The sequence below is a fragment of the Triticum aestivum genome, chromosome 2B (assembly GCF_018294505.1).
Source record: "Triticum aestivum cultivar Chinese Spring chromosome 2B, IWGSC CS RefSeq v2.1, whole genome shotgun sequence".
In the NCBI taxonomy this organism is placed as follows: domain Eukaryota; kingdom Viridiplantae; phylum Streptophyta; class Magnoliopsida; order Poales; family Poaceae; genus Triticum; species Triticum aestivum.
Window position 1 is genome coordinate 649,487,208 of NC_057798.1, and position 10,620 is coordinate 649,497,827.

Genomic DNA, 10,620 nt, shown 5'->3' on the forward strand with positions numbered 1-10,620 from the left:
GAGGCTTAGGTGATTAGGTAGGTCGTGGCCGACACCCACGTTGGGCTTCCGCTTGAAGGTTGCCGAGTACATGTCGTGTAAACGACGGTAAGTGGTGAGAGCGTGTATGAAGAAGTACACCCCTGCAGGGTTATCATGATCTATTCGAATAGCCGCGTCCGCGGTAAAGGACTACTTGGTTGCCTATACAGTTCATAGACAAGTAAATGGAAACTACTAAAAGCCTCAAGATAAGTGTGAGTGCCGAGGATGGCTCTTCCGTAGGAAGACGGAGGTGGATCCTCGGTAGTGTATTGAAGTGGTGAGTAGTGGACTCGTGTACGCAAAACCATTTCAAGTTGGAGTCTCGTAGGTTAGCCTAGCCAAGAGTCAAAGCTGGCTTGCTGCAACAACTCCACCAACCCTTCTTGATAATATGCATGTATGTAGGATCTGATGTAAGTCTTGCTGAGTACCTTTGTACTCATGTTGCTATAATCTACATTTTTATAGAAGACGCTGCAACCCCTTCTGATGGGTTCTACGTAGGCGTTGACATCAATGAGTAGGCTAAGGCCCAGGTGGTGATCCTGAGCTTGTGAGGGACCATGTAGTATAGCTAGGCTTTCCAAGCCTCTTTTATTTTACTAGTTGTCTGTACCCAGACAAGCTACTTCCACTGCTGGTTTGTATGACTGTATGACTTGAATGCTGGGTCGTGTGACCCGTACCTTTGTGTATGTTATGTATGGCTCTCTGAGCCTTAAATAAAGTACTTGTGTCATAAAGTCATGTTGTGATGCCTTGTTGTATTTGCACATATCGAGCATATTGTGTGTATGATTGAAATGCTTGGTATGTGTGGGATCTGACTATCTAGTTGTTTATCCTTGGTAGCCTCTCTTATCGGGAAATGTCTCCTAGTGTTACCACTGAGCCATGGTAGCTTGCTACTGCTCCGGAACACTTAGGCTGGCCGGCATGTGTCTTTCTTCGTTCCTGTGTCTGTCCCTTCGGGGAAATGTCACGCATTGAGTACCGGAGTCCTGTTAGCCCGCTACAGCCCGGTTTACCGGAGTCCTGCTAGCCCAGTGCTACAGCCCGGACCCACTTGCTGATGACCAACACGTTCGAAGCTGGGTCATGGATGCCTGTCCCTGTAAGTCTGTGCCACTTTGGGTTTACGACTAGTCATGTCAGCCCGGGCTCCTTATCATATGGATGCTAGCGACACTATCATATACGTGAGCCAAAAGGCGCAAACGGTCCCGGGCAAAGGTAAGGCGACACCCGTGGGGATACCGTGCGTGGGGCCGCAAAGTGATATGAGGTGTTACAGGCTAGATCGATGTGACATCGAGTCGGGGTCCTGACAGCCTTGGCATCAGAGCCGGACTGCCTGTAGGTTCTCCAAGCCAAACTGGTCGATGTTGAGTCTAGAAATTCTTTAGTTATATGTAGGGGAATTGTTTGTGGGTGGAACGTAAGGCTCTTTTTACTCCTTTATCTTATGACATTCTGATCTGAGTCAGTCTATTCTTCCACCGGGGGTTGAGGAATTAGGATCTATTCTCTCTATCAGGATCACGTGTTACTAATCAGTAGTACCTTATAGGTTTGATGGATACAAGCCTAGTTCAGTTCTACTACCACATTATGTTGTTAGGATGGACTCAGAACTTTGATATGATGATGTTGAGTGTGTATGAAATCCTTTGTCAAATGTCTCAAAATCCTTCTTGAGCATTTACAGCTGTTATGCTGCCGAAATTTTGCTAGAAATTCTAATGCCTTTGCATTATGGATGTGCTTTCAGATGGCCACTCGCGACCTCAATCAAGTGGTTCGCCTGACTCGATGCCTAGATGTACCCGGCCATACTGCCATGTTGGTCAGGGTAATGACTGAGGCTGGATACCGTTGGTATCCTGAGTACACGGTCGAAGAGCAATTTCGGGACTTTAATCAAAGCCAGTATCTGTGCACTGTCAGGATATTTCCATTTTATCCTGGATCCACCGAGCCCCTTCACTGCTCCTATGGACTCGGGGTTACTATTGAGATGGCTGTGCAGGACGCTGCCTACTCTATGATGACCATCATGCGAGTCAGATCTGGCCTATTTCGGGACTCTGATTTCTGGTATATGCCAGGATCACTTCCGGGAGCACAAGGGTATCTCCAGGCTATCTATGCTGACCCCACTCAGGAGGGTTCACGGACCCGCACCACTGCTGAGATGCTCGAGGATAAGGACCGTGAAAATCGGACCTTGAGGCTAGAGCTCTTCAATACCCGTGCTGACCATTGGGCCATGTTGACTCGGTTTGCACCGGCGGTGCAAGCTGGATATTCGGATATGCGCGATCTCTATCCTGTGAGATCTGCTCTGCCAGACGTGATGGGATGGCGTGATGTAGGAGGCATCACCCCACCTCGCGGTCCCCGCAGGCCACTGTCTGTTGGTCCAAGACCTCATCCTAGCCCCTATGGTCCACAAGCTCCGCGAGATCGTCTGTTTCCGGATGATCATGTTGAGCTTCCAGGCTATGGAGGTGACTTCTACGAGGACTACTACGGATCGGTCTGAGTTAGTGGTAGTATCACTAGTTCGTGTTAGCTGTGTCGTCTATCGTCCTGCGTGACTCGTGGGATATGACCTAGCTGTATCGCCTTCCGGAGGTGTAGAAAAATAATGTATAGGAGCTGGGAATGCCTCCGATGAGATGTAATCCTCTTTTCACCGTAATAGTACCTTATTTGGTCTTGTACTAAACCCTGTATGGTGTGTATGACGATGGAATAAAGAAGCAGTTTCTGTATCTACCATGTCATACGGATGATCATCTTGCATTCCGAGTTATTCCTTACATTTTGTATCCTATGTCGGAATTTTATCATTCTGACTAAATCATTGTCTTGTTTACCTAGGATGGTCAACACGCGCACTAACCCTGCTCCTCAAGAGCAGGCCGAAGGCAGTGAAGTCAGGAATGCAAATCTGCCTCATCCTCCTTCCCTAGCCGAGATTATGATGGAAGCCGAAAGAAACAAGCGGGAGACCAACCGTTTGTTGGAGCGTATTGAACAGAACACAGCACACCATCGGAGGACTAACGTGGTGTCACTCAGTGATTTTATCAAGTTACATCCACCCACGTTCCACCACTCCGTCGAGCCTCTCGACGCTGATGACTGGCTTCGCAGTATCTCTCACAAGCTGCGTTCCGCGCTAGTAGCTGAGGCTGACAAGGTCACCTTTGCTGCATATCATCTTGAAGGCCCCGCCAGTCTATGGTGGGAGAATTATGGAGCTATGCGCCCAGCGGGCCATGTCACTACTTCGGCTGAATTCAGCGAGGCTTTCCGTGAACATCACATTCCGGAGGGTCTCATGGACCGTAAACGAGAGGAATTTTGCAGTTTCACTCAGGGCCGACTCTCTGTGGATGCTTACAGCAGGGAGTTCGGTAACCTCGCACGATATGCAACTGAGGAAGTTTCTACTGATGCCAAGAAGCAAGCAAGGTTCCGTAAGGGGCTTAGTCCTGAGCTTCGCCGCGACCTCCGTCTGCATGAGTGCACATCCTTTCAGAAACTTGTTAACAAGGCCATCAGTGCTGAGACTGGTCAGACTGATTATGACGCAACACGCAAGCATGGCCGTGACATGGGCTCCTCATCCGGTGATGGTCCTCAGAAGCGCCGCGTGTGGGTGCCTAACACCGCCCTGCCACCCAGGTTCACACCGAGGCCATCCTTCCAGGCGCCTCGCCCCATTCAATAGTCTGCACCAGCCAAGCCCTATGGGGGTCCAACCAACAATGCTCCTCCACGTACCAGTTCCGTGACTTGTTTCAAGTGTGGGGAATCTGGCCACTATATGCGTGAGTGTCCCCAGACCAACCCCAACCAATCTGCTAAAACTGTTGGCCGTGGCAAGCCAACAGGGAAAGTGTTCCATGCCAAGCCGGCCACCGCTACATGTGGCCATGTCAACTGTATCTCTGCCGAAGAAGCTCAAGAGGATCCCAACGTTGTTCTCGGTACGCTCCTTGTTAATTGCCACCCGGCATCTGTTCTTTTCGATACCGGAGCCTCTCATTCATTTATATCCGAGAACTATGCTCGTTTGCATAACACCGCATTTTGTGACATGCCATCCACTATGGAAATTTCTACTCCTGGTTCTAGATGGCAAACCTCCAGGGTAAGTTATGGAAATGAAATCCAAGTCGACAGACTTGTTTTCCTTGCATCTTTGATAGCTCTCAAATCTTCAGATATTAATATCATCTTGGGTATGGACTGGATGTCAGCTCATCATGCTAAAATTGATTGCTTCTCTAGGACTGTTCAACTCACCCATCCTTCGGGGAAGATAGTCAATGTCTTGACCCGATTAGCCAAGCGACAATTATATTCTCTTAACGCCAGCCCTTTGCCAGACCTTGAGGACGTTCCGGTAGTCCGTGACTTCCCGGATGTCTTCCCAGAGGAATTGCCAGGTGTTCCACCTGACAGGGATGTTGAGTTCGTAATAGACCTCATTCCAGGAACCGTTCCGATTGCTAGAAGACCCTATAAGATGGCACCACTAGAACTAGCCGAGCTTAAGAAACAACTCGATGAGTCCTTGAAAAAGGGTTTCATCCGACCTAGTTCATCTCCGTGGGCTTGCCCCGTCCTCTTCGTCAAGAAGAAGGATGGTACGGACCGGATGGTTGTAGATTATCGACCTGTCAATTTGGTCACAATCAAGAACAAATATCCGCTCCCTAGGATCAACGACCTGTATGATCAGCTCGCTGGATCCTCAGTCTTCTCCAAGATGGATTTGAGGTTGGGCTACCATCAAATCAAAATCAGAAACGGGGACATTCCTAAAACGGCCTTTGTTACTCGTTATGGCCAATACGAGTACACCGTCATGTCCTTCGGTTTAACCAACGCTCCAGCCACCTTTTCTCGGTTAATGAACTCAATCTTCATGGAGTATTTGGATAAATTCGTCGTGGTTTATCTCGATGATATACTCATCTACTCCAAGAACGAGGAAGAACATGCCGAACATCTAAGGCTAGTGTTGAAGAAACTTGGAGAGCATCGCCTTTATGCCAAATTCTCTAAATGCGAATTTTGGTTGTCAGAAGTGACCTATCTGGGTCATGTAATATCTGGTAAAGGTATTGCTGTTAACCCTGAGCGAGTTCAAGCCGTCCTTAATTAGACTCCACCTGAATCGGTCAAGCAAGTTCGGAGTTTTCTGGGCTTAGCGAGCTATTGTCGTCGCTTTGTCGAAAACTTCTCCAAAGTTGCTAAACCTCTAACCGAAATCCTCAAGAAAGATAAAAAGTTCGAATGGACTCCACAATGTGAGCACATCTTTCAGGAACTGAAAAGACGCCTGACTTCTGCTCCCGTACTGGTACCGCCAGACTTCTCCAAGGACTTTGTTATCTACTGTGATGCCTCGCGACAAGGACTAGGTTGCATTCTCATGCAAGATCGACACGTAATTGCTTACGCTTCACGGCAATTGCACCCACATGAGGAGAATTATCCTACCCATGATCTAGAGCTTGCAGCCGTGGTCTATGCACTTAAGACCTGGCGACATTACCTCCTCGGTAACCGTTGCGAAATATTCACTGATCACCAAAGTCTGAAGTACATTTTCACCCAATCGGATTTGAATCTCAGGCAAAGACGTTGGGTTGAGTTGATCACAGATTTCGACTTAGGAATAACTTACACCCCAGGGAAAGCCAACGTCATGGCTGATGCGCTAAGTCGTAAATCTTATTGTAACAACCTAATGCTACAACAAAGTCAACCGCTTCTCCATGAGGAATTTCAGAAGCTTAACCTTCACATTGTTCCTCAAGGTTTTCTTTCCACCTTGGTGGCGAAACCTACCCTTACGGATCAGATCATCAAAGCACAGAAGGTAGATCCGGGAATTTCCCGCATCAAGAGAAACATCAAGAAAGGAGTTGCGAATTGTTTCTCTATTAATGATCAAGGGGTCGTATACTTCGGGAATCGACTAGTGGTTCCCAAAGTGCGAAACCTGAGGCGATTGATCCTTAAGGAGGCTCATGAATCTCCTCTCACCATTCATCCCGGTAGTACTAAGATGTATCAGGACCTACGCCAGAGGTTCTGGTGGACTAGGATGAAGAGAGAAATTGCCCAGTATATTGCTAATTGCGACGTCTGCCGTCGTGTAAAAGCAGAGCATCAACGGCCTGCTGGCACCCTTCAACCCTTAGCTATTCCTGAATGGAAATGGGATAAAATTGGTATGGACTTCATTACCGGTTTTCCCAGGACCAAAAGGGGGAATAATGCTATCTTCGTCGTTGTTGATCGTCTTTCCAAAGTGGCCCATTTCTTACCTGTTCGCGAGAGTATAACCGCTAGTCAGCTGGCAGACTTATACATCTCCCGAATAGTGTCTCTCCATGGTGTTCCCTTGGAAATTAACTCGGATAGAGGAAGTATTTTCACCTCTCGATTTTGGGAAAGTTTCCAAAACGCTATGGGAACCCGCCTTTCCTTTAGCACCACTTTTCACCCTCAATCGAGTGGTCAAGTGGAACGCGTCAACCAGATTCTAGAGGACATGCTTCGAGCCTCTGTTATCTCATTCGGAATGGATTGGGAGAAGTGCCTTCCATTTGCCGAATTCGCTTACAACAACAGCTATCAATCTAGCTTGGGTAAAGCCCCTTTTGAAGTTCTCTATGGACGACGGTGTCGAACACCCCTCAACTGGTCAGAGACCGGGGAAAGACAATTCTTTGGCCCGGATATGATTCAGGAAGCAGAAGAGCAAGTTCGCATCGTTCGTGAAAAGTTGAAAACAGCCCAATCTCGTCAGAAGAGTCAATATGACCGAAAACATAAGGCTATGACTTTCGAGGTTGACAAGAAGGCTTACCTTCGGGTTACCCCTCTGAAGGGAATCCATCGTTTCGGTATCAAAGGCAAATTGGCTCCTCGTTACATTGGACCTTTTCGCATTCTCGCTAAACAAGGAGAAGTTGCCTACCAGTTGGAACTACCTCCGCACCTCTCCAGAGTCCACGATGTCTTCCACGTTTCTCAACTCAGGCGTTGCTTCTCGGATCCTATCCGTGGAGTGGACCACGAAACGCTTGATCTCCAAGATAATCTCACATATCGAGAGTACCCCATTCGTATCCTCGATCAGGCCGAGCGTACCACTCGACGTCATAATATCAAGTTTCTCAAAGTACAATGGTCGCACCATTCTGAGGATGAAGCAACTTGGGAAAGGGAGGATCGTCTTCGACTTGAGTATCCCGCCTTCTTTCCGGAGGAACCCAAATCTCGGGACGAGATTCTTTTGAGTGGGGGTGAGTTGTCACACCCTAGTTAGCCATGCATTAGAGTGTTGCATCATGTTTACTCTTTCATCAGAAACCTGAAATGGGGATGACAGAACCCCCAGTCCCCTCTGAAACCAATTAGGGTTTACAAAAAACTTTTTCAATGAACCTGAAATGCCCTTCTAAAATGCCCATCATTTTTGTCTTGGTTCAGAACCTCTGCCAAAAGTGATGCACATTTTCCTAGGCCATCTTAGGGTTTTGAATTAAATCATAAATATTTGAATTTGGGCATTTAAAATTATATAAAATATTTAAATACTCAAATATCTCCAAACTAAAATGTTTCATGTTGGAAATAATCCAACTATGGACCAGGAGTAGTTTGGTGATTTTAGGAGTTGCCTAAGTATTTTATTTAATTCAACAAAGTTGCAGAAGTATTAAAAAACAGAAAACAGAAAGAAAATGGAAAAAACTTACCTGACGCCTGCTCCCGGCCCACCTGCCGGCCCAGCCCAGTGCCGCTCCAGCGAGCTGCTTGCCGGCCAGGCAGGCAGGCAGGTGCCCGACGGCGACCGCAGCGCGCGCCACGCACCTACTCGCCGCCTCGCCGCTCCCCTCGCCCGGTGACGTCGTGGAACGGCCTCCCTCGCTCCCCCGAACCCCCCAGACACCCCCTCTCCTCTCCAGCTCCTCCCCCTCGCGCGCCCCAGCCATGGCCGACGCTACCGCCGCCGTGCCTGCGTCGTAGCCGCGCTCCCCGCCGCCCGTGCGTCCTCTCATCGTGTCCAGGAGCTCCGCCGCTGTCCACTCCATCGAGCAAGCCGAGCCCCGAGCGCTCGCAACGCCCGAGTCCACCGCACCGACCTCGCCCGAACCGCCGTCGCCGGAGATCCCCTTCAACGCCGTCGTCGCTCCGGTCCATCCCCGGCCGCACCAAGGGCTTCGTCACACTCACTGTGAGCTTAGCCATCTTCCCCCCCTTCTTTTCTTGCTCCCGAGCCGTGTAGCGACCTCCCGAAGCTCAACCGCACCCACCGCCGTGGAGCTCGTCGCCGACGTGCTCCCGGTCACCCTCCGGCCACTCCACGGTTTCCATCATACTCACCGCGTCACGTAGCACCTAACTAGCTACTCCCCGCGCCTCACCAACCCCTCTAGCGTCAAGTTCGACTTCGGCCGAACCCCGGTGGCCGCCAAAGTCGTCGCCGGCGCCAACTCCGGCCACCCCGACCCCAACGGACTCCACCAAGAGCTGCGGCTCGACCCCAGCTCCTCTCTGGTGGCCTCCGCGGCTCGTTTGGTTGCCGGAACGGCAAAAATCACTTCCGCCGCCGCGTCGGGCTCGCCGGCGGCTAAACGCCGGTGCAGCCGACCTGGGTTTGACCACGGGTGGGCCCTGGTTGACTCCCCTGAGTCAATGACAGGTGGGGCCCAACCCTGTTAATTAAACATGTTTAGTTTTAATTAAACTTTAATTAATCTAATCACACTGACACGCGGGACCCACTGTCAGGTTTGACCCGGATGTGTCCCGTTGACCTGCTGACGTCACACTGACGCCAGGCTGACGCAATAATTGATTTTCTGGAATTAATCTAATATAGGAAAATTCCAGAATATAGTTTAAACTTTAAAAATTCATAACTTTTATTCTGTAACTCCAAATCAGACAAATTATATATGAAAAATGATCAGAAAAATCCAATCTATCCATCTGTACTATTTTCATGCATGATTAAACAAGTTAACCTGATGTTTAATACAGAACAAGGAAAAACACTTTAAGGGCCATGTTTGAGTTTGAAATTTGAATCTTTGATTCAAATTGGTTCAAACCCTTCTGGTCTTAGTTGCATTAGCCCAACACACTCATATTGCCATGTTTCATGCATGCATCATATTGTTGCACATTGTTTGGTGATGGTTGTGTATCGGTGTTCTTTGCGGCAGGTTCTGCCTCCGAGGAGTACCGTGATTACCCTAACGAAGAACCGTATCAGTGCATCGAACCATCAGGCAAGCAACCAACCATTTGATCATATCGATACAATCCCATGTTCTCGCTCCTGCTCTCTTTTACTGCATTAAGACAACGCGTTTCAAACTGCTGTGTGCCACGGTAGTTGAACCCACTTCCTCTGCATGACCTGTCATTGCCACAGTAACTAGATGAAACCCACTAGCATGTGTAGGAGTTGATTGAGCCATATGTATGTGTTGTTCCTACCTTGCTATGCCTGCTATGCTTAGAGTCGTGTCAGGTCTGGTTCATCTGGGTGATGAGCTAGAGTGAAATGATTATGTCGGTAATAAGAGTGGTGTGGTGAACACAAATTGGTAAAGGTATCGATGAGAGGCCATGTAGGAGTACATGGTGGGTTGTTTCATTGAAGCCGACCTTAAGCACTGAGATCTGTATGTGTGATTTAAGAATCAGCTACTACCATGCATTGGGCCCGAAACCAATTGACCCTCTCGGCTTCTTATTCACCCTAGTTCTCCGTCCAGGAGTTGCAAGTAGTTTCTGGTGTTTGTAGCCTACTGGAGGCCGTGGACAGCGCTGACCGTAGGGGTGGGCTGTGATGCGGTAGGTACGTGGCCGGGTGTACCGAATACCCGTTAGGTATCGCGGGAACCCTGTTCACATCGTTCGGGGCCGTATGGGAAACCTCGGCCGGACTCCCTGCGGATGGAACCTGGATAGGCGATAAACCTGGACTGGAGGCTTAGGTGATTAGGTAGGTCGTGGCCGACACCCACGTTGGGCTTCCGCTTGAAGGTTGCCGAGTACATGTCGTGTAAACGACGGTAAGTGGTGAGAGCGTGTATGAAGAAGTACACCCCTGCAGGGTTATCATGATCTATTCGAATAGCCGCGTCCGCGGTAAAGGACTACTTGGTTGCCTATACAGTTCATAGACAAGTAAATGGAAACTACTAAAAGCCTCAAGATAAGTGTGAATGCCGAGGATGGCTCTTCCGTAGGAATACGGAGGTGGATCCTCGGTAGTGTATTGAAGTGGTGAGTAGTGGACTCGTGTACGCAAAACCATTTCAAGTTGGAGTCTCGTAGGTTAGCCTAGCCAAGAGTCAAAGCTGGCTTGCTGCAACAACTCCACCAACCCTTCTTGATAATATGCATGTATGTAGGATCTGATGTAAGTCTTGCTGAGTACCTTTGTACTCATGTTGCTATAATCTACATTTTTACAGAAGACGCTGCAACCCCTTCTGATGGGTTCTACGTAGACGTTGACATCAATGAGTAGGCTAAGGC